Source organism: Lineus longissimus, chromosome 12, assembly GCF_910592395.1.
Source record: "Lineus longissimus chromosome 12, tnLinLong1.2, whole genome shotgun sequence".
Taxonomy (NCBI): Eukaryota; Metazoa; Nemertea; class Pilidiophora; order Heteronemertea; family Lineidae; genus Lineus; species Lineus longissimus.
The window spans coordinates 16,980,247-17,006,322 of record NC_088319.1 but is presented as its reverse complement, the minus strand read 5'-3'; the positions used below and the strand labels follow the sequence as shown (position 1 = coordinate 17,006,322).

At 41.3% G+C, this 26,076-nt stretch overlaps 1 long non-coding RNA gene across 1 annotated transcript in view; it reads left to right on the top strand.

The window, feature by feature from the left end:
• The window catches only part of LOC135496889 (uncharacterized), a 33,025-nt gene extending 7,320 nt beyond the window's left edge, over positions 1-25,705 (top strand). Inside the window, exon 2 of the long non-coding RNA XR_010448731.1 lies at positions 19,065-25,705. This is a non-coding gene — a long non-coding RNA (uncharacterized LOC135496889). The remainder of the gene's footprint in view (positions 1-19,064) is intronic.
• The last annotated feature ends 371 nt before the right edge of the window (positions 25,706-26,076 follow it).

Here is a 26,076-nt window from a genome sequence, read left to right as displayed (position 1 = left end):
GCTCAACCGGAATTCAGTTGAATCCGTATCTGACAGAAGGTTGTACATTTAGTCTTAAGAAGGTGCTTATGGCTTGAATGTGTGTGGTTATTTGCGTCCCTTAAGTAAATTCCACTGAAATCCGCTTACCCAGTCCTTGGCTACCTTTGATTAATAGGTACTGGGGTAGGTCAAAGGCGACCAGACGGTTGGAGTGGGAGTGGTAATGTTATAAGCACGTGTGATTAAATTATGAACTGATTCCACTGCGGCCATGATCAAATCAACTTCCAGGCAAGTAGATGTGGTCTGCGTATGTATCTATCTATTTCGTAGGCTGTATTGTAAGATGGGCAAGAGAATATTAATAACATGCTAGAGCTAACCCGCCAGGATCCGGATGTTCAAAGGCAAGTTTTCACATTACTCCTCACGGTGAATCCTTAACGACGTTATCTCGCCCAGTTAATCCTATTTGAGTTCTCGTTAGCAAAACGACACCGTTAAAGCAAACGCGATTTTGAACAACCCGGCCGAGGAAAGAGACATGGGAGACAATGGTCGACCTCCGCAGATCGGTAACACTGGAAACGGTCCCCAAACCACTGAAGCTAAAACGACCACAACAGCTAAATGTCTTTAATGGCGGGGGTGGCGGTTGCATGATTAGACCCAGGTGACTTCGCAACAAATTGAGTAGAATGTGGCAATAAGGTCTAGTGGAAACAAACGTGATTCAGTTGCCAAGTAAATGTGATGGTTTCAACAATGCTCCAGCCATTGAACTTGTCGGCTACATTCAGCATCTACGTGGGTGCAAAGTGGGACTGTGGCTTGGTCTAATCAGACAACAAGTATTGGTTTATGGGTTTGGAAGTAAGTTGATAAAAGGAAGAATAATTGCGCCTCGTTTTATTGTAACGTTTTCAGTCATATCTTCAGAACTGTTGCAAAACGCATAGCTCTCGGCATTGTTTGCATACCAACTCAGCCTTCTCATCCTTCTTTTATTTCCAATTGGGAAGAGGAACTGTGTGTTCTTTAGTCACACTGAATCAAAGCGTTGGAGAGGATATGGTTGGTTTTCCCTTCTACAGCTTGTTGAGAGGTCGCTTAAGTCTCTTACTTCGGCGCTTGTTGACTGTCGCTTCTTATTTTGTATTTTTTTCATTCTCCAATGATTTTGTTTTTCAACCAACACAACTCATCTTGTACTTAGTAAAAAGCCGATCGTCCGAAATATCACGTTGAGGGTTCTGAATATGGAAAGAGTAAAACAAAATCTCAGCACTGACCCGCATCGAGAATGTAGATGCACTATTCAACGATAGTAAAGTGTAGTCGCATTCTTCCATATGCAATGTTTCATTCTGTGCCTTTTGAGGTGAAATAACATGACATAGTTATGCGTCTCCGTGCTCAAGATCCCATCAGGTCTGTCAGTAGACACGCAAAACCCACCCAAGCAAGACTAGCATGGTGCCAAATATCTCAACAACACTCAGAGGTCTTAACAGGTGTTTTGGGTCGCATTCCAGCGTAGCGTATCTTCAAATAGAAGTATGACGTTATGGCCACGTCACATGCCGTATGTTCATTGGCCCATGATGTCAATATCATGGCAGGCCGCCATCTTTATCTTGAGTGCTAAATGTAATAATGGGGCTCTCAAGTCGCCTGTGCTGACTTTATGTTTTGACAGTTCACCGCCCCGTTTGTTGTCGTGATTGATAGTCTCGGGGTATGGTCTAATATACTCGCAGGTTTTATTTGGGTCTGGACCCTTGGGCGCACATAGGCCAAACTCTAACATGCAGAAAAATGCCGTCCTCATTGAACTAATTATAGAGATTCTCTACGTCAATTGCCTAAGGGCCGACGTTGAGATAATGCAGTCCGCATTGACGTCTATTCCACTCACATTTTTACCAATCTTAACATTTCACTTTTTTAACAAGTATGGCTCGGTTCCGGATGCAACAACCCCCGCTCCATTGTCTCCCCGTCAATAGTCAACCAACACTCTTGAACCCCCAGTGTGAATCCAATAGCAGTGGTTTAATAGATCGTCTGGCCGAGTTCCGTCTCATGGTGCTTTTCGGCAATGCGACTTTTTGGTGGGAATATCCATTAATAGGTATTACACATCAGCAAAATCGACATCATACAGTCAGTCCTACCATGTTGTTCAAACTCCGTTCAAGATCCGACAGATGATTAAGGTAGTGATCACATGACTTTGCACAAAACATTAGCTAGCAGTCCGGTCCTCACATTAAAGAGGATGCTCCATTGCTCTATTTGGTAACAAAGGTCAGAGTCTCTCTCGACACGAACACGATGGTCTCAAGTCTCCAAAGTCTGGGTTCCCCTGCAACTTGACATTCTCCTCAGTGGTGCCAAAACGAAACGCTTCCTTCTGTACTGAGCAAATGTCATGACGCACATAACTTTAATTCCTTATTCGTGATAGCCTCTGCTGGAATAACCTAATGAACTTCACGATTTCCTTCATTTGACCTTAACAGGACACCACAGGATCGTTCGCCTTGCTTCACCGCTAGTGTCATGATGAGCAGTCACAGCTCCGCCATTACAGATCGATCAAACTTCAAACGAGCCACCTGCCCCCGGGAGACTGCCTCTTAGGACCAATAAGTCTCAGATGACAGGCATGTTTGTGAGGGTGGCACCGCGGGCTATCTATTCCGGTCATACTCAGGGTGTGATAATAAGCTTCGTTTGCTTGTAAATATCAGCACCTATTCTAAGTTCGATGGTGCAAATTTCAAATTAAACGACCGCTCAGTCTGGTAGATCGTCCCTTCCATATTTACGGGAGATCCAACCGGAGACCATGCCTTTGCCTTGAATCAACTTCTTCATTCCATTTATCGAGCAAATTGGGCAAGTACGAAGAAAGCATTTAATTCCTCCTACCTTACTGAAGCCACATTTCGTCACTTTCATATCGGGCCAAAGGTCAGAGTGAGAGGTACTTGATTCTTTACTATATCATTGGAATATACGATAACTTGTTGACGAGAAGATCGCACGGCGATAGGAAAGACACACTCGTTTTTCTGGTAGCGGAGCTGAGGTGGCCGAGAGTGCACTGTCCGATTCAAGGTAATTCAATATGCGAACACGATCAATCAATACAAACGACGGGATAACAGACAAAGCAGAGACCTTTTGAAAAAAACATTAAGATGCTTCAGCCGAATTCTGCACCAATCAGATACGTAGTGGCTGTACGGAATATATCTTTATACCTCTACACAAACTTCGTTCACGGCGTTTTTCCTCTTCATCTGAGCAACAAGGTTAATACTGGTCAACTGCTTTCGACTATATCTGTGCTCATATCTCTTGGTTCAAAATAAAGCGTTTTTCTTCAGTTTGGTTCCTCTCATAACGTCCGATGTACACCCATTGGCTCATCTAAGGATGTACATGATTGTTCAATAACGTAGCTGAATTTGGGCATACGCTTAACGCTTGGTAGAGGTAGATCCGAGGCAGAAGTTAATGGCTGGCTTAAATCCTCACGAAGTCCTCCAGACGAAAAAGTAGTAATCTCTACCTGTTAGTGGCAGCTCCAGTAATCTTACGAGATGGCCACAGCAGATTAGCACGAAGCCACGAATAGAATTCAGTTCGCGAGTTCTTGACACACACAGGATTCCGAGATCGTAACATCCCATACAGATGGGGATGGGACTTACTTGGGAGGACATTCCTTGGTGTTTCATTATAATTTCAATATTTGCCAAATCTGTCAATTCCATTGGCTGGCCTGTTCTCTTGATGGCAGCAGCTCGTGCCAAAGTTGCTTCTCAATACCCCAGACTGAATTCTTTCATCGAGTAATTCGTGTTTTTGGGCTCGACCACCACTTGTTGCTGATGGTTCATTGTTTACTCCGCCAGGTCTATCTTTTGCCACGTTTGTGAAACCACCTCAGCCCAAATCTCGTTTCTATTGTCTAAAGCAACTAGAGTTGGTCTCTTTGCGCCTAAACCAAATTCACTCTCTGATTGATTGAGGTTTCTGCTTCAAGTTCCTTTTGTCTCCTGCAGGGATCGTCTACCCCAGATTTGTGACACAGTCAAAAAGTTAACCTTGTGGGTTCACTTTATTACATCCAATCCTGGTGACTACAGTGGGTCACTCCGAGTCTACTCTGGCTGAATATGTTCCCAGTGAAACTCAGCTGAGGACTTCCGTCTCAGCATCACTAGCTACTCCGATCATCAACCCCGCTTTTCTCGGCTGTTTACTCCGCCTCGGTCTATTTACCAACTTGATGGCCCTGAACCGATTCCATCATATCTGCTGGTTAATCATGGAAGTGACAATGTAATAGAGATGCGGAGAAGCTGGAGTCTGCACTTTGTTACTCCAGTCATTCATTTCACCCATGGCTGGCCAAGCAACCAAACCACTGCGAAGAATTCATTGATTCGTCTACTGTTCATCCATAGTGCTGTGGTCTACTACAGAGAATGTTACCAATTTCTGTTCGTTTAGAACGTTTTGACACTGAAACATTTCCTCTGTAATCTGTAGTAAGATTTTAACTCATGGCCAAGCATCCGATCATGCTAAAGGTTTCTCAAGTAAAGTTAAGGTTTTGATTGAATTCCAAGTTGCTAACAGAAGACAGTAGTTGTACACTAACTATGATTTTGTGAGCAAACCAATACGGCATATCTCTCGGTAATAATGTCTTGAATTGGCTCCGAGAAGACATTTAGTGAAGATGATAACGTGCTGGTGAACACTTCATTGCTTTGACCAAAATCGTCGATATACATTCAGAAATACTGTTATGAGAGATATTCATAATGTGAATGGTCTCCTTTTTGGACCACATACCTCTGTCTAGACTTAAAAAGCCAATATATGGTGCGAACTGTGAACCTCATTACATGCTAGCGAGTCAAGTGCGGTAATTTCAATAGTTCCTGCTGTTGGAAATATGGAATTATTGGACTAGTTGAACCCGATCTCTTAACGAAACCTGAGATTTTTCTAAGTCATGTTTAGATATCAATGTGAGTGTAATTGATACCACTAAAAAGTATTGTACGACTATCCTCTGTACCGAGTTAACCCCACAGACGCCAGCCCCCACAGCATTCCAGATATTATGTCAAGGAATGGAATAAAGTTCTCCTTTCATGACAAAATGACAAATCAAGAGGTCACGTTATAAAGACAGAACTTCGCCTTTGTGGTTCTGATAAACTGTACTTGATGTTTTACATTGATTCTTTCCCACTTTTGTCACAATATTGCAGGCTGGTGTTGTCAAACAGCGGTATACCAAGTGCAGTCCTCCCAAATGGTATTGGTTTCGACATAAAGCCCAATGTTTCCTATCCCCACCCACAAATACAGGGCTTTCTCTTTGATAAATAGTATTCAATTTGGCCATTGAGAAATCTCTCACAAGATTATAACCATAAGAGGGAACCACAGCAAGGCTCCTTTGAACCATTTTAAACCTATTCGACTGGACTTCCTTCAACTGGAAGTATCACGAACAGTCATAATTTCTTGTTATTCATTTACGTTGTGATATTCGGTATCACCTCCGGCTATTGGGGAAACACAGTCATATAAACTAGTGTGAGAAAAAGTTTGCATATTGTGTGATAACGGTTTCTAGGACACGTTCAGTTTAAAAGGCCTCGGTAAATAGATGAACTTCATTTGGTGAAGGGGTCACCTCCAGGTCGAAAGTACTGATGGATTCTTCGAAAGATTCTTGGCTAAGATCTTATTCAATTTCGTGTAGATGTACATGTAGATTCGTTTCAATATTATCAGTTAAGATATGAACTAAGAAACTCAGAAGAATCTTAAAATCAATGTAGAGTGCCATATATACGAAACTGAATAAAACACTTACAAAAAAATTAAATATCATCTGGATTTTCGACGTGGGAAAGACACATTTTCCGAGTTTCAAAGGGTTTCTCTGACCTTTTCCAGATTTTTCAGACAAACACCCGAAGTTATCCGATATTTCCTTACAAGTCGAATTTGGTAAACAGTTGACAAACACCATGGACATCTTTGCTACAAGTTAAAAGACGACCCATTGTATATCAATGGGTCGCCCACCCTTGATAAGCCATAACTACAGCTTTTTCTATCATTTACTGCATCCCCCTACAGATTCTTAACCATTAATTCACCTAATAATCCACATGCACCCAAACGCACTCGATTTAGACCATTTCCAATACCAAGAACACAAACACCTAAATAACTATCGCCTTCCTCTCAATAATTACTCCGACAATTAGAATGCTGAAAGGAAATGAAACCAAGACGAGTCATCAACTGATCTGCTACCCTGGAAGCAATCTGCAACTGAATACCTTCTCCTGTCTTCAGTCATCAGAACACATGTTTCGTCAGCCTATACCGCTTGCCCAGATCTTTGATCATCACCGCACAAGCATCACCAATGGCATTACTAAGACAATTTTCTAATTGCAAAGCAAAGACCACCAAATGATGCCAGAGATATCTCTCTTACCAATGATATCGACTTACCATAGAGTCGCCGAACAGCCACCATAGACCATTGATCCCTTTTCACACAATGCACGCGAGGAGCCTCACGAAGACTACACACGACCTGAGCATGGATGATGATTTTTTATGAATTATCAATCCGGGAATGATCGGCTTCTTGCCATTGCCATTGCTTACTCATCCGAGTGTGCTACTGCTTTGATTCGTGCTAATGTTGCGCCAGGGTGGCCTCTGATGGTTATGACAATTACAGATGCACATGCAGAAGGAGCAGTGCCTGGCTATTACAGACACGACATATACGTGCATGCTCATTCGTGTAATGTAGCTGGATGTGGTAGCATAGCACGGTGAGGATTACACCCTGGGGAACGGGGACAGTTGATGATGGCATGTGACCGCGCGAATGCATATTGGGAAGGTTATGTAGAGAAGGATAAGTGGACGTGCATGTGTTTGGTAATGTGAAGGAGCTGGAGCAGTTAGATGTAGCTTCGAGAAGGATTACATCCGGAAGATGGACCCTAGATGGACACGAGCTAGCCTGTGATGCTGATAGTGGAAAAGCTCGGAGTCAGTGAACGAGCAGCGACAGATTTAATACGTGTATTACGTGCATGTGCATGGAAAGGATTAAGTAGAGTGTGCAAGGACATGTTTTGCAGAGATCGCCCGGTTGCACGTCATGTTCACAAGATTACACTTTATGTTCTGGAGCAAGTTCATACAAATACGGCTCGGTTCCTTTCACTGCCGATGGCGTGCAAAAATTTATCCCTGAAACAAATCACACACAGGGACGTAAATGGTACATCAATGTGTCAACATGGAAAGCCTTTTGTGAATATCCTCTTGAGTTAGTACGGCAGCATTGGAGTGCTATTAGTGATCCTGGTCAGTCAGTATGCAGCTCCCAGGTTCGCCGGGGACACAGTATGCACCATGTAGCCTACTTGCCGCGGATGGGAATGATTCGATAAGACGGTGTTGGCTGCCTCTCAAAGGAGTTGGAAGAACCGCGTAGTCTGGTCAACCCAACCGGGTCGATAAGAGCTTGTAATGCTCCGATCATTCTGTCTGTCAACGGCTTGCAGTGTGGTGGTAGTTCAGTGTACATGTAAGACACGAGGTAACTGGTATGGAGGGCTATGCTTGTGCCACGTCTAAACCACCGTAAACGTGTGACTTCTTGGGATTTGTTCCAGGTCCAGGAATGACGTGATGTGACGAATTTTTCCACCGTGAGCATCAGACTTTTCCAAACAGGATTAGATCAGCTGTTCTCGAATGTAATGTTGGGATTCCCTGCACGTGGACGTTGTGCACGAATGTAGCTCGTAGTGAATTGTTTACTCTGCTCTTCTTATGAGGATCCACCTACGTCGTGGTGATAAGGGAGACCATTCTTGCATAGCATAGCAGTTCCGGGCCTACTGTCACATAACTAAGATGGTAATGGGCTGTTAGCGCAGCGGATATCTGGTGACCAAGTGGTTCGCGCTGGCTCTCCCAAAGAAAGAGGGTTATTTTTAGACGTCCTAAAGGATCCATTTCGTCAAGACTTATTCACCGGCAACCTTCTCTGCTCAAGCTAGGATGGCGCATTGACAAATTCGAAGTGTTACTTAAAATCACTTGAGAAGCAGTTGATCAAGCTCGATATCTAATCAACTGAAATGCAAGGCACCTGACATAGACCTCCTTTTGATGTGAAAATGACTAAAGCGAGGATAGGTTCCCACTGAAACCGTTGGTTTACATTCCTGTTTTCAAAGCCCTTAAAGGGCAACTTCTGCTGTGATTTCATGCATTGTTCAACAACAACGCCAAGCGGATGACGTCTGTAACACTATCGAGGATACCGTGTGCTTCAGAAAGTCGGGTGACAGTAACCTTAATACCTGGACGTGTCGAAGTATGCACGTGAGCAGGCTCTACCGTGATTTTGTGATTTTGTAAGTAGAAAATGTCCTACCCAACCCCCTCCCCTCCCCATCGTCCAACCCCAATTCATTCCAAGGTTTTCTTACGTGTAAATTTGAAGCAGGATAATAGATTTCTTCCTAAAACCAACTGGTTCCAATCGCTTAGAGCTTTTCCCACAAGCCAGAGCTAAACCTAGTGCCCTGAAGACTATAATTCACGTTTGCCTATATCTCTAGCATTTTGGCTAGACTGAACTGGTTTTCTACATATCATTATTGTCAAATCCGATCTGAAAGAGCAGCTGCAATTCACCATATCCTTGTATCCCAATCATATCGTACCCAACGAACGAGCAATCGTATTAGGCCATTACTGGGCTCAATCACTTACTAATTGCTGGTTTCATTGCACCTACAATGATTAGTAAGTTCACTGAGTATAATCAATAATGTGTGATATGTATTTGACCTATTGCCTCCGGGCTAATGTCCGACCAATGTTACAACGATAGAGTACACAGCGTCACTAAGACAATTGAGAATCGAACTAGGGCACCATCAGTACGGCCACAAAATCTTACTAGAACGTTCATATTTTTCCAGGATGTTTCCGAATTTTTCTGATCAATGTCCGAGTTTTCTTTGATAGAGTCGCCAAGTGCTCTATAAACTCATGGGTCATAAAGGATTGTCATAAAGCATGAGGATTTCTCTAATCTATATTTTAGAGCCCTGGCAATACCTGCCACAGAGAAAGACCGTCCTACATCATATCATATCACATATACAGCACATGGAGATGACATATCACAGTAGGGTCATTAGCTTTGGGTGATGTAGATCGACCAGAACACCAATGACGAAAACCCCGCTACGATTCCTATACGATTCTCTTTTAAGATCTTATTAATTTGCTCATATCATTTTACATGATCCTTGTAAGCTTTTAGCTTGAATCTAAAATCTTGCCAGAAATGTATAGCGAAATGAATAAGGTCGTGTGTGTATGACGTTCCATGTATGTTGGATTATTGGCAAAGTGCCTGTCTTTGTAAGCCACATAATATACTGTCTCCACAAACTGATTGATAAGCTAATGCCCTGTTTCAATATTGAAGTTTGTCCTTCACATGTAATGAAATTAACATGCACTCCTAACGTAAAACCATGGATCTGATATTCATGATATCGTTAAATATTGACCAATGGTTCACTGTACGCAGAAAAGGAGCACGAGCGGCGTGTAAGAGGTTAATGCATTGCGGTAATAACAAATACATTAAGCGCCGATACGACTGTGCTAATGCAATGATAATACAAAGGGATTACAGCATAAAAAAGGAGATGGTATTTGCAATCTAAAGTATTACACGCTGAACACTGTTACGCTATAAAAGAGAACTATTAGCGGTTTGGCTTTTGATGTATTGGATGCACAACATGGTTATATTTGTTGGTGACAATGTTATAGATTTCCATCGGAATAAAAGCGATTGGTATCGAAAAGCGCTAGCTTGGATGTGATTTAGTGTAAAAGGCGAATAAGAAATTAATTTTGAGCAAATCTTTTTTGTATCGAATAGTGGTACGGTACCTCTGGTGCAAATGTACAACAGATTTGACGGATATACACCCCGCGTTAGCACATACTGCCAGTCGTAAGTGCACTCTGGCCATCATGCAGACCCCGTGTTTAAGGCCAGTCTACAGCCTGGACCAGGTTTGTCCTGTACACCCCGTGTTGATGTTTGCCCACTGCATGCCGTCAGTCAGAGTGCATTCTTGCCATGATATATCTTGCACAACCCGTGTCAATGTACTAGATATCCTGCACACCCTGTGCTGATATACTACCGGCCGTCAGTGCACCCCGGCGATTAGACAGGTTTAATCGGCGGGAGAATTACCGATGGCCCGGCAAGTAGCAGATTATCGGTGGAAGTAATAGAGCTTTAGTATCACTATGCAAGAATAGACATTGGCGCTAAGTGAAAATAATGTCAACGACTGAAGGCCAGGGTGCTTTGGCGAATAGTATAAAGTACCTGGTTTTATTTCCTGTTCACCAGAAAGTGACATAATGCAAATACGTGTTGCTCGATTCGTACTATTCCATCTTCCGAATCAATATTTCGAGTAAACAAAACGGCCGTAAATTATGTCTTTATATTGATACAGTGCAAGAGGTGGAAAGCCTCAAGGCTCCTCATGCAATGGGGCATGTAATTGAAAATGTAGAGAACATATCTATTGATGCAATCCATTTCTTGAGGTTTCGGGTGTGTCGTAAAATCTTTCGACCGAATCCAAGTGCTATGTTTGACTAACTCTCGGTGAAGGCAAAGACGAGACAAGGCAAGATCGTAGTTCTGTTCGTAGTAATTCGATTACGAGTTAATTTCCCTCAGCAGGCGTGTACAGCCGGATTGATCCCGGACAAGCCTATCAACCCCAGCGTCACTGGTCAATTTGGTCGGCTTACTGTGGCTCACGATGAGGAAGTCATCGCGTTCAACACATCGCTCAGAGACGTGATGATGATTTAGACTGTTGTTTACGGGCGCTGCGTTCATGGGAACGTCACAGCACTAAGGTATTATTCAACTTCAATGGTTCACCATCACGATATTGCTGGTGAAGAAATTTGAAATGCCAATGATATAATGTCTGGGGAACAACGGATTCATTTATGCGCTCTTATCTCCAAGGTGTTGACGGATGATTATACACTGAATTTCCCCTCATCTATCTGACTACCCATCTAGAATCCTTATCAATTGGACCAACAGGTGTCCTTATCTATATGGTTACCCTCATTATAGGTGTCATTAACCATGGACTACTCAATGTCTTCATCAACTACCCATTGCACATTACACCCCCCCCCCCCCCCTCAACACACACATCAGTAAACCATCCACGCTCAAACATCATCCGCAGTGATATCTGGCGCTTCCATAAGCTACACAAGCCGTATTAGCAGCGGCACAACATTGTTCACCGAGGATGAGGAGAATAGTGATTCAGCTCAGCCCCTGCTCACAGTAACTTACAAATTCAATTAGACGGCCCCTTTACCCGGGAGATTGCGTCTGTGTATCTAGCAAGTCAGACAGGGCCGCGAACTCAGTGTGTTCGATATTCATATTGTCTCCTAGCCTTTCTCTCGTCCCCTTATTTACAAATCCCCCGGGTACATATAGAATATGAAACAAATATATCAGTCGCTCAGGTTGCCAGCAGGAGATTTAAAGGCTCTTTGGATGTGGGGTTAATGTGCGGTGGTATAGTTAGACTTATTTGTAGACTTCCTAGATGGCCGGCCTCCAGAAATCGGCGCCATTTATCATCAAAGTTTCTGGGCAAACCTTTAGTTACTTCACTTATCACCCGGTGACAGAGTGAATTCAGTCATGCTGGGAAATAAATCCCAACTTATCGTTTTGTAAGATTATAAAGGAAAGCAAGAGACGGAATATCGACATGATTGAAGAAAGCGGGAGTAGGCATCTCATTCAGTATTGACGTCTTTCATGGTATATACATTACCGATACGTTTTCTGTTTGAAGAATGATATTTTTCTTCCTTTGCGTCGGCGGTACACCACCATAGAACGCAGAATATTTACCAAGTCTTTATCCACCGCAACAAAAAAGAGTGCATTGTAATGCAAGTATTTTTCATAGAAGCAATTCTCACTTTATGTGATTGTCGATTATTCTATGCTCGAGGATGGATGTTTCTTTTTTTAACATGACTGATATATTTAGCAAGATGCACACAATGTGGCAGGGCTTAAAAATTACGATCTTAAAAATCAGGAAAACCGGCCTTAGTTGCAGCTTGTTTCGAAAAAATGAACTGGTAGAACCGCAGAAAGGGCTTGGCGAATACGATGGAACAACCTACACTCCTGAATCAGACTTTCAGTGCTTAATTTGTGATAATCTTTTTGTACACTTCTAATCATTTTTTACAGCACTCAGTCATCATTTTAGGGTACAATCAGCGAACACTCAGTTGATTTGAGCGACATTTCCCAAAAGTAATTATATTGAGAAATTATCCTCCTACTCCATTCCAATGGAAAAACAGAAAATAATGTATTAATTAAGTTGCAGGCGAGAGCAGTAGAAAACAGTGATTATTTTGTAATATTTCGGTGACACATGAATGAAACATGTATTTCTTATACACCTGCATTCGTTTTACAACGAAATGATATATCATGAAATTCTCCATCACTTTAACCTAAAACATAACGCAAGGATTATATTTGCTTTGAATAAAATCGGTGAACCTTAAAACTAATTAGCAAATAACATTATACCTGAGGCTCGTATCTTCTTAACGAACTCGCCCACGCACCATTACGGTGAAATGTAAAACAATGCACAGATTTCATAAAAAATTATTTGAGGTAAATTGTATAAGGTGGTTGTTGTTTAATCTTCAGTATTCTGGTTTCGTGCTATTGACATTGCTTACAGTAACAGGTTCAATCGTTGGGAAGCAATTGGAAGGAGAAACTCGATTTTAAACCGTGTGTTGATGCCCGGGTGTTGATGGCTGAGCAATAAAAGCTGCAATACCATTAGCCAATTTAGCTATACGTAGCAGGATAGGCCATTGTTCTTGATGATTTAGTAGAGCTGATAATGAGGTGGAGCTAATATGGGTACATCTCGGTATGAACAGAAGACAGAGTGATATACCACCGTAGTTCAGGGTTCGTTTATAGTTGAGCATCGTTCAGCTGCCATGAAGTAGAAGTACAGACTCTCTACTAGTTCATGGGAGATGCCCTTTCATGCCTGATCTGGATCCGACATGAATCGGCATTCCAAGATATCAGATTAGGCAGTGTTCATTTGTAGCCTTCTAATTCTCACCCACAACCTACCGCCAATAATATTAACAGTTCTTTCAGCCACTTCCAAGAGTCAGGTTAACACAAGCCTTTATTGGTTTTGCAAGAATATACATGGTAATGGTTTCCCTGAGGAGACCGAACACTTTTGGCGTGTCACTGCTAACTCAAACACAGACTCAACACAAAAATCGATGACACCAAAATACATCAGCGAAACTAGGCGAGACAAAAATAGGTCTCTTAGGAACGATGTAACTGTCGTGATTTAACCAGGATGTAAATAAGCAATCATACTTTAACCTTGTCACCAGGGTATTTCGATTTGATAAAATCTTTGGCCGCTTCCTGGCCCCATGGATAGTACGAATATGAGGTAGGGTAATATTTTTCTCAGGCAGAGTTGTGATATGGGGACACATAATGTATACTGAACCTTTTTTTCAGAAAGAGTTGGCATACCTTTTTTTATAGTTTTCACAATATCTTAACATATATTTTTTCTTACCACATCAATTGCGTTAAAGGGATTGAAAGAAAGCTGACATTTGTTCCCTAAAAACCCAAGCAAAGCCTATTTTCAAAGATTGACCCATTTCCCTTCAATGGTTAATGCTGAGCTGGAGGGACGAACCACATTTCTCTTATCTCTGTCTCGACAAGGTCGATTCGGAGCGTATTCAACGCTTGTCCTGGTGGGCTGTGAGGAGAATAATTCAACAGATCTTAGGCGAACACCGTACTGGATCAAAGTCAACACTACAGTCTGGGCCAGATGGAAAGTAAGCATTCGTTAGGCGGATCAGTGATGAGAAGCTTGGGCGAAACACGGCCTGGAGATCATTGGTTCAACACTTAGTCGTGTTAAGACTCATCATAATGTCAATAATGACCTTGTTAACTTCAATAACAAGGAAAAAACAACCTTCTTTCTTCCATATGGGAAGAGACACTTCTTTTGGCCTCTTGGAGGCAAGATTTGCCAACCAATTAACAACGCCCTTGAGGGGATAATGAATGAACATTTCTGAGATCATAAGATTTTGGGAGGGAAACAGTAACGCGTGTCACGATCCCGTAACAAGCAATATCTTAACCCAATCACTCACAGCCAACCATCAACATGGCTCTATGCGATGAATCTGTGGATAAGCTCTTATGCTGCTGGCCTCTCCAGCAGAGATCATGGCTAGCCTGTTAAGCAGAAGAATAGACAGATCCATTAGCGGATAATGGTTTTTGCCTACTTGGAAGTCCCCTATAATGTTACTACTTACATTGGGCAGACTGAAATCTGAGCACTAAGTCAGGCTGCTGAATACCTCAGTGACCTTGGGCTTTGGTAAACGGATTATAAAAAATAAAGAAGAGGACAAGAAGGGTTGTGGCTTAGCAGGGCAGAGGTTAATACCCCCAATGGTCACGTTGAGCCGCTGCTTGTAGCACCAAGAATGTGAAATTTATTTTCAGACGTGAAATCAATTCGTCAATATTATAATTCTCCGCTCTATCAGTGGTCATGCAATTGAATTCGTCATTGTAGCATCGTGAAGGTCACCTCTGAATATCGTTAGCATGTTTTATCAACGCTTGCGGAGACGGATTTAGATTAAAGTGCAAAGTCTTTTACTTTTTTGGCTTCGCTCGATGGCCGAGTAAGGTATTTCACTGACCTTGAAGTATTTCCTTGAGATTTAGAGCTGAAAAGTAACTGTTGCTTAGGATCAATAAGCAGGGATAGCAAATTAAATTAACTTCACATTAGATTCAATTAATATCAAACCAGCTGATTAACTTCTATTAATTCACCGTTTAACCTTTGATTCTCTCAGCGGAATTTGAACCCAATGAAGTTATTCATCAGTGTTGTTCTAAGCTGATGGACTGTTTACCATCAAACACCTTTTTCAAGAGGGCATGAATTCGACAGGCTCGCAAATTACTTTAGAATGTTTTGATCGGGTGTTTGAATCTTTGCACCTGTTGGTTCGGATGCCTTGAATAGCTTTGAAAGAAACGCCAGCTTTACTATTTGACTGAAGTTGAATGCACTTCTAAACGTACTCCACAGGCAACAATTGACTTTAAAAATTTATAAAAAAATGGCCTAGAAGCTCCATTGATTTGGTAAAGAAAATTCCCTTCAGAGATATTTAAGTACCGCGATGTTTTATCTACCTTTTTCGCATAGCCTTTCTAAACGATTTCCGTATAGATGTTTCATAGAAATATTTGCCAAAGTCTGTAGATTCACTATGAATTCGATATTTCGTTAACTGGCCGAAATAATGCCAAGAGATGGGTTGAGAGGTGTAGGTTGATAAGTACTAGCGCGTACTATAAGGTTGATGTACATGTTTAGGACTTTTCGTGTAGGACTTTTCTTGATCCCAATCCTTCGGTATCGACCATTCATATTTCAACCAGTACCATCCCCAGTCCCACCCAATGCATTATTTACATAATATATATTGTCATATCCTGCTCTAGAAAACACTGGCCAAATGTCTCTTTGTGATGTGACGGTCAACAGGAAGTTTTTCAGACTTCCGAACGAACCTGAGTAGAGGTTTCATTCCACATGCCTGACTGACAGCATCCACAAGTACCTCACCTCCAGGTGTTTTCTGTCGAGTTTTTTTCATAGGCAACAGGAGATGATGGGGTTATCTAAAATGCCAAGAGCATAAGAATAGATATTCAACAAAGACTTTCATTGAGCGGTGAGCCATCGCCGCTGAGAATGGTTCGTTGGGGCTCTTAGAAAAGCATAGTCTCAGACGTGCTTCTCAACCAAGTACATTTTTGATTTTAATCTGTATACCTATCACTACTTCAGCTTAGCTTCCATCATCAAATTATGATAGTTCTTTAATCAATTAATAAATTGTGGTCTATATTCTTTCGTTCTATTTCTGGTATGACTCGACACGATTGCACTGATTATAGAATTGTTGCCAAATATTTTCCTTCTGGCACAGATTTTTTTAATCTTAAAGCTGACACGCATGCATAAAACCCCTAACGGCCAAGTTAGAAAACGCTGACGCCCGTCCGCCATGTTTTGAACGACCGGTCAGCCATGTTTCCAACGACCTCAGAATTGACAGACTACAAGCAGGCCGCAGTGGCGCCACCGTGTTCACCAACAGAGCACTGATGCACATGGCGCGATCATTGCCACCTCATTAGACAGTTCCTCAATACTCGCATGGTTTTAATACTAGCAAAGCGAGAAATTGTTTTGCATCTTTAAAACTCGAAATATAGATGCGTGCTCCTATCATCATCACAGGGTGTGATGTTCATCTCCTGATTATGTATCTTATGAATCACTTTACCAATTTTGTACCAGGGCAAATTTTAAAGGCCACTTTGAAACTGAAAATAAAACAGATAGCACAAAAGACGCCATTTTGTCAAGCTTGTGCGTGAAATGAAAAACTGAAAAATATGTTCATTCACGACAACGGCTTCATGGCATTGTGGGTAAGACGGCAAGGGTCAAGTGGCGAGGGTTCCGAGTTCGAACCCGCTCGAGGAATGATTTTATTTTTTTCTTTACACCCGAGTGTCTCCGTGACCTGTATCGTCAATGAACCTGTTGTTTGTGCAGTCGAGTGAGACCAGTGGCTGGGTATCTATCATGTTTCAACTGCAGTTGGTCGTTTGGTGGTCGGGCGTTTGTGTTTTCCAACTTGGCCGATAGGTTTTTTATACATGCATGTCAGCTTTAATTGGGAAAGACAATGAGGAAAACTTGGGAAAACGTGCCTTATCTATTACAATCTAGTGTCAAGAACTAGGAAAATTTACAAACAAATCACACGATTTCAAAACAAATACCAGCGCCTGATCAATAATTCAATTGATAAATTAAAAGTGTGGTCACTTGATTAAGGTAAAACCCGATCATCAAAATAAAATTGGAATTCCTTCACAATTCCAAGTCACAAGACTATTCGACTACTTACACAATTATGGCGATTCGCGTATAGTAGTAAACTGATCTGCGACATGGACTAAATAATCTGTTAGATGTATAAGCTTCTCACCAAGGACTTTCAAACCAAACGCCGAGACTACACAAGTGTCAATGTACACTACTACGGTGAGTGATGTATTTCTGATCACGATTCTCGATAACATGGAAAACAACGAACCAATATGTTTTTAGTTGTCAGTTTTTTCTCGTCAATATTGAAAAACGGCTTATAGACATTGTCCACAAGTGAATTGTGCCTGCAAGAATCACCCAAGACTAGTCTCGTCTTCATCTATTTTCTTGATATCACTGACTTGGTGCCTAAACATGACCAATAGCTGGTCAAGGGAAAAAGACCCCAAGCGAATTCGTTCATGGTAGATCTCTGGTTTATGTTACCGTGCACTCGAGGTGTGCTTGACTTGGGAATGTATTGCTAAGCCTGTAACTGCTATGTTAACTAAGCATTCTTCAGCCTTATCGTCAAACTGACGGCATGATCCGCATTCCGTGTTAATAACAACTCTCAGAAACACTGACAGAAACATTCGAACACCATCGGTTTAAAGTGAACGATAAAATATAACTTAACTATAAGTAAGAAAGACATCTGAGACGTCACGATAATGATATGGTACTGCTGTAATGTTTTTAAATGTTCCTCGGTGATTCAATACAAAAGCCAGCTAGACCATGACTTTCCAATAGGAGGACAAAGAGAAACGTGTCTTTCTTGTTAGCATTCGCTAATCAAGGGAAGCAGGACCGAACAACTCAAACAAAATTAAGCCTACAACTATATGATTTGCTTGACCATGCTTAAGAAAAATATGGTGTCCGACTGGTGGCAAAGCAACACCCTTCCACCTGTAATCTCGTTGGGATTTCCGCCAAAGATTATCACGTGTGCGTTCAGCCTACTCGGAAAACCCACTCGAGGCTTTCATCATCGCATTCACTTTCTAAGAACACTATCAAATTCCAACACCTAGTAGTAGGACGACACTCTAAAGATACGAACCCATAGCATGCAACGGAAACACTTCAGCGCCTACTTTATAGCATTCTTGATGAACGAGTGAATGGATTTGGCATACCAGACTTCCTTATTCAAAGTATGTGAAGGTCATCACAGAAAGTGTAGTTTCTATTTTAATACTTTTTCGAAATTGACTAAGTTTCTAAGTCACTTTTTATGGACCGATGCAGATGGAGTTTGGCGAAACTGATTGGTTTTTCAAGACCATGTCAGCTAAAACAGCTTGGAATCACTTCTGCATTTTCTGAAGCAACTGTACATGAAGATCAGTTACATGATATTTAGATTGGACGAAGACAGTTCGACAGTTTTGAAGTTTAGACATCAACGCGAAAGTTGGTTCATAGAAGTCATTATAAACTCTGCTGAACATTCTAATTGAAACTTCAAGGTGAACTCTCCTATACTTGATTCATACGTCCGTGTCACATGAATCATTAGGAGGTTGGATATAGTTCCCTATACTATACTGAAGCAATACTATTGAACCAATCATCTGAAATGCTGTTCCGTTAGCGTGCAATGTTTTGATTTTTTTCCAGCTTTAGGTTAAAATGAACACAACTGCAAGTTTTCAGATTCTGATATCGTCTAGTGCCTTTGCCATGTCGAGAACCTCGCGGTGTAATTGAAGTATACACTGGCAGAGGAAAGATGCTTTAATCTGCTTGGAGATGACTTATTGTTTCTCTGTCTTTGTCTCATTCCAGGATGATAAAGGTGCTGTGGCTAGCCATAGTTGGAATGGCATATTTGCAGTCACGTGATCGAAGGCCCGGAGAAGAGGACCCTCGACTTCCGGTTGTGACAACGGAAGTGAATAGTGAACCGGAATACAGCAAACAGTTAAGTGCCATAAACAAGGAAAACACACGGACTTTCACACACATAGGCAATTGTAGGCGAATGTGTGCGTTCTGTAAGACTCGTATGGAGCGAAGACATGGCATGCTTTGCCGCAGACATTGTGAACGAGGTAGTGGCAAGGCATATGAGGTATGTGATCACGTGTGGGGATTATACCATACGCGAGGGACAAACAGTAACAATGAGGTAAAACTAAAAAACAATAGTAATAAAAACAGAGACAGGGACAAGGACAAGGAGAAGCAGACCACTATTAAAACAAATGATAGCAAAAATATTTATACTATAACAAATAGGCCCAATAACAATAATAGAGATAGATGGCGGCAAAGATACCGGTATAGGAATCGAGGTAGAAATGGTTTAAAGAATCGAAACAGGGCACGGAATCGTCATGGAGGATCTCGGAACTCGAGCAATGGCCGTCAAAACGGCAATGGCCGCAGTGAAAACAACGGAAGGAGCAGACATAAGTGGTGACGTCAGAACATTTAACACATGTGATTGGATACTAAACTTATGTCTGTTGTGAGTGAATAATCAAAACGCCTGTACATGTCTGGAGTACGCATAATGTGAACGCCGTTGTGTTGTTTATGCTTGGAAGAATAGGTCGTCTTCTGTTTCAAGAGGTCGTGAGCTTGACCTTGACCTTCGGAATGTATGTTGACCTTGGTGCGGCACCGTGATACATACAAAAACTTGCTGACAGGATGGATACGTTATGAAGCTGTGGAACTCGAGGTGGTTTGAGGGGTAATCACGTGGTATACCCAGGATGCAACATGAAGACATCAAGCACCGCCGTAGGTGTGGCGCCATGTGTTCCTGCGGACACCCGGAGCATCAAGTACCACGTGACAGAGTAGCAAGCGGTACATCATGACTGATACGGTTATCGTGCCATCATGATCGTGTGTGATGTGATAGCCCGGGTGATATGAATAAACCCGTGTTTTAACTCAAGGGCTCAGTGTGACATCATCAAAACCACTATGACATCACTTAGTACTGTGTGTGACATCACTTAGTACTGTGTGTGACATCACTGAAATGTGCGGGGTGAATTATTCAAGTTGAGAATTTCTGTGATCACCTTCCTTTCGAGTTCAGAGTTCAATATGGTTATTGACTAAGTAAGATAAATCTACCCAACCTAATATCTGCTGATTTTGAAAGGATGTTAAATTTAAAATACTAAGTATTGTGCAATTGTTATATTTGTGTTCGTGTCGTTGTGATCTCCGTACGGCACCCAATCACCCTTCTAGAGAGTGTCGAGATATTCTCAATAAAATAGTATATTCCTAAGATAGAATCTCATGGCCCGTTTCAAAATTAGTTGAATATTCCTCGGTTTTAAAACAAGAAAAAAACGCCCTCTTTCAATATGTTATTCTTAAGTGCCTTTTTCGATGAAACATGGCACTCTTTTGAAATGTGGCTAACCAGTAGCCGAAATCCAAAAACACACTGTTTATTTATTAGCTTCGGAAACCTAGCAACTGATATGCATTTCAATCATCAGTATTTAACCAGAACATAACCCTGGCATGCCTAACTGTCTACAAGTTTAAATTATGGGCTGTGATTTGCCTACTTTTCATGCCGCAAAATGGCAAAGTGTAGCTCTTAACGCGAAAATGAAGTGACATCGAGTAGTTAAAAGACAACTATTTTTTCTTCACCCGCAAGACCAAAAATCCTAGTTGACTTGCACACGGCCTAGTTGACTTGCACACGGCCTAGTTGACTTGCACACGACCTAGTTGACTTGCACACGGCCAGAGTTCCTGTGATTGAAATGCGTATCTGTGGCAGCGGTTCCATATCATTTTCTTGTTCCGTCCTCTACGCGATAGAGCTGTCCCGCTCTAGCCATAATGACCAGCTTCATCTTAAGTTAATACCGAAAACTCGAAAAGATTATGAACCTGGCTAGAATCCTCTTGAACACTTCTTGAACACATAACCAGAGCCAACGAGAGATGTGTAAGAAAAGCATGCTTCATTCGCCTCTTTCCAGATGACCGCCGCTTGCTGTGCAGTGGCCAAACTTCACAGAGGTACGGGGTCTGGCGTCACGTCCGACGTAAGTGTTGAAAACATCGAAGGCTTAACCCATCAGGCGGTCATTTTGTTGCCTCACGAGCGATCGAGCTTGATTCATCGCTTGAGGCCATGGTCAGGAAAGAGGCGAATTGTATAACATGACGTTGGGATGCATTTTTGGAAAGGAAAGCAAGGGGGCACGGCCAGGTCAAGAAAAGTAAGCGGACATGGCAAATTTTGCTGAACTCGGGCCAGTTATCGAACTCAGTATGGTTTGTACCCCTGGATTTAGATTGTTAACATCTACTGCACCACCAAAACATTGGAGTCCAAACGAATCAACATCACCGCAATGAAAAAAAAACTCGACAAGAGTCGTCGAACTATATCATTCGGCTAACAACACTATCAGTTGAAAGGGAAAATCGTGAACATTTCAGACAGCATCCGCCATCTTTCCTTGGCTTGTGACTGCAACACAACAAAACTACTACCAGAAGCAAGGTCGAGAATGCGAAGTCCCCATAACAAACATATCGTTGAAATCATTTAAATCCAGACTTATTTGTCAATATTCCAATGTTGTCCACTAGAAAAGGAACGTTCAACGTTCATTCATATCAGATATCGAACAGCCCACTGAGAAGGGGAACTTTCAACTTTCATGTAAGTTGTGGTCGACCTGCCAGTTGGATAAGGGGATTTTCTAAGTTCATGTGAAGCGGTGCATCTCCTCAGCAACTGTTACTGAAGGCGAAACTTGGAGATTGGGTAGATCCTTCTGCCATGGCATGGACATGATTGATGCTACAGCCGGGTTTGAACTAATTCCACGCAACAGATTTAGATTGTATCATACTATTGGAGTTGTATATTTATTATTTATTCGACAGTTGCTCTTGTCTATCAAACTTCTTGGAAAATAACTGCCATATTCCAACCGGAAATACATAACATCCGAATACGGGTCAATCTGACCACAAAACATTAACTTCCGGTTCCTCTGTGTATAAACACAAGCTTGGATGGCCATATCAAATCCGTTGAAAACATGAAAATAAACAACTGCATTTGGAGCAGTGATTTCAATGTTGTTGGTGATGTGACTAGTTAAGAGCTTGCATGATTTGTAACGGAGAAATCGTTTCACGACAGACGAAGACAGCAAAAAGCCTGGCAGAAGAACGCAGATGTATATTGGGTGTTATGTATTTCTGCGTCTTGTACATAGATAACGACTACGGGAAATGTCTAGTCCTACGTATTTAAAGGAATCGCCAAAAGGTGGCACTTCTGTATATAAACTGTATAACTGTATATCGCAATGTATATTAATTGACACCACTAATAAAGGGGCCGCCATTAGTAGGTCCCCAGACGAAACCAGTCCAAATATGGTCAGTATGTGAATGATTGATTTATGTTTAATATTTGTCACGAATGTGAAATAGGAGGAATTAATTACTGATTTTATGACGCAATCAACGATTCACTCGGCTATCGTGTAGTTGTATGGTGCTATGTTTCACCTACGACACCATCTGGAATTGATAACCAACTAATTTAAGGTGCATGACCAGTGACACCCTTTCATTTACATCCGTATTGTCAGGTTTAACATTGACTGTCTGTAAGCAGTATATACTGTTGTTACTCAGTGCTTTGGTCCTTTAACAGACCACATGCCCGACAGGCGATGGCCCGCTAGATGGCGTTGTAATTGTTGCTACCCGTGTTATTTCACTAGCCACATATATTTCCCTCTAAGTATTTGTGATGATGCTATTAACTTACGTCAGTGAACTTAGATTTTTATTGTACTAGTAAAACAGGTTAGCGTCTATATGGGTGCCACCTAACGACCAGAAAAAAAGTTAGTAGATGATCGTGAAAATGTATCGGAAATATCCCGTAAACCAATGGAGGTGTTAAGTGGGTTGCTAAAAGACTTGAATTAGCAATGGTGTGAGACAGATAAAATGGGCATTATTTCGCTGATCTCAATCCAATGTTGAATTCAAAGTCTATGTGTTTGTGCTGTGTACGATGCGATGCTGCGTACCTACGTACATAGCGTGAGGATCAATTTGGACCTAATCTAATATTAATATTAGGTTTCTTATAACACGATGAAACTCAATCTAATAACTAAATTCGAATTTACTGGATATTGTTTGCAATTCCACCATTGTCAAGAAATGCTTCTTCAGGAATGACGCTGTTCACGTCCAATCTCACAACTCCACGTCCGATCTCGCAACTTCTTCTCACGTGAAGTTGCGAGATTGGATGGGAGCAAAGTCAGCCCTGAAGAAGCCATTAAGGACAATTCGAATCCAGTGATCTGATTGAACCCATTGTGCTATTGCAAACAGCCCAGATGATTGAAAGCATACAACAGTATAGTCGTATGTTGGCGCCTCAAACATATAATCAGTGTTTCCTCCTATATTCAACCATGCAAACGACTCGATGCTGAGGCGATTCCATCTCAGTTGTTGTTTTTGTGACGTAAATGTACAGTATAACAAAGCCAGTGTAGAAAATCTAAAAAAAGGGGTTCTTGGACGGAGAGCATTCTATCCAGGCGTCTATCTACTGCAAATTTGTCAGAATCACGTGGCCAAAGAGTCCCCTGTTAACAATGAGCAAATTGAAACCCAAACAAAGTCTTCTTTCCGAGACTCGTTCGATAGGGTATTTCACTCGCGTGACTTTGAGTCTGACCAATTATTGCGTCACTGTGTTTTAAAATTAAACTCTAGAATTGCGTCAGTTTGAATGTAAACAAAGGTGCTGTAAACATGGATGACCTTCATTCCATGATTTGAGAATATAATGAATGATTATTTTGTAATATAACCAGTTTTGATTCTTAGCATTTGTTGTAAAGTCCCTTAATCTGTACTTATTAATGGATCTAGAAGCTTCATTTTGGTCTTGTCTCGTGAGCAATAAACACGATCGTGCAGACTTGCAACAATTTAGAATAAAGCGAATGAGTTTGAAGGTGGTCGACTATGACCACTTTTAAGTATGAACGATTTTAAAATGGAGACGAAACACCACACGAGTCACATTACCAGTATCTATAGGATTATCGTCGATGCTGCAATTCGTTGAGCCTTAAAACTTCTTCCAGTTACAATAGCCATTGAAACAGTAAGGCACAGCCACCGTGCTTGGGAAATTTACCAATTCAGAAATGGTGATATGTATTTCATCACCATATGTATATGTACCAGGTAATAGTGGGATGAGAGTGAACTGAATCTCTAAGACTGATGCCGTGAATACATGTATCAGTTGATGACTTTGACGCCATTCCTTGCACACGCTGCCTGGTTCGTAGATTTAGTTAGACAATCTTCCGCCAGATGCCTCTCTGTCATTTACAGTCGGCCATCTGGTGGCGAGTTTGTAAGTTAATGACGAGGGCGATGTCCTGATGACTGGTGTTATCCATTTGTATCATGTTCATAACTAACATACACCAACGTATTATACAAAGAATGAAGATGAGTGCAAGGACCGAAGGTCAACTTCTTGATTAGGTTTATATCACGAAGATTGTAACTGACCATTTTGTGGTTTAATTTTGAATGTTAGTTCAGTTCTTTCGAACGCCAACCGATGATAAAAGTTTGTTGAATGAAATTATAATCACATACTTTGATATTTGAAGGAGTCATAATCAAGACTGTTCGAGAATATATCTAACATTGTCCAAACTACTGAATAAACTCGTATGTGAGCGTATCTAACTAGTAATTGGTTAATACTTGTTTGTCATTGGATGGGTGAATAGCCGGAATGATGCTGGACATGTTAGTGGCCACTGAACAAAAAAGAAAAGTAAAGTGGACAACAAAACGTCAAGTATTTCACATTGAATCCGCGAAATCAAGACTTTTTCGAACTTTTTTGCTTTCTCTATTACATGTACTGTCATTTTGAGTTTTTACAAAACTAACAAAAGACTTGGAAGAAAATGCCAATGATAGATTGGGATTTTGTTATATAGCTTTTGAATTCAATTGTTGGTTGTTGAATATTATATCTCTTTGGTAATTGTCAATAAATGATATCTTTAAATTCCCATTTCGAATTTTACGGCAGATGAGATAATCATCTTTCCCTATCTTCTCTGAATTCTAAATAAAAGCATATGCACAAGTCTTCTTCCGGCGTTCAGGCCACCATTACTGTTGATATGACGTCATATTTAGAGGTCACGTGTCCCTAACCAATGGATTTCAACCCACTAATTCGATATTAAGTGATAGCTAATACATGTATTGCTAACTATATTTATAAGTTCCCCTCTTCGTGTATAAATTATGCTTTGAGGCCACCAGCCCAATCTGTAGATAACAAGGGTGATCTTTAAATTTTTCCGGTTTCAAAATAAATCGTATAATATTTTTCAGTAGACTCATGTTCATCTTCCTTCATTTCGATTCCGCCTTGCGACAGATGTTCGAGTAACCAACAAGTCAATTAACAACACGATTATCACGGCTGTTGTTCCTTTTATAAACATGGAAATTGCGCAGGTGGAGTTGCGCATGGTCACTCATAACCCATATATGTTTTGGATCTGCACGTTTCCCGAGAGAAGTTCAGGTTAGCAAATTTACCCGAGGGAAGGAGGACAAATGAGACCTGCTAGTTTCTCTAAAAGAATCGTATGCCATCTCTTGAGTGAATCTAATATCAAAAATCTTCTCAGTAGATAAAGGGGGCCATCCAGGTTTTGCAACAGCATTATAAAATTGTGGAACCATATCCAACAGCGCCATC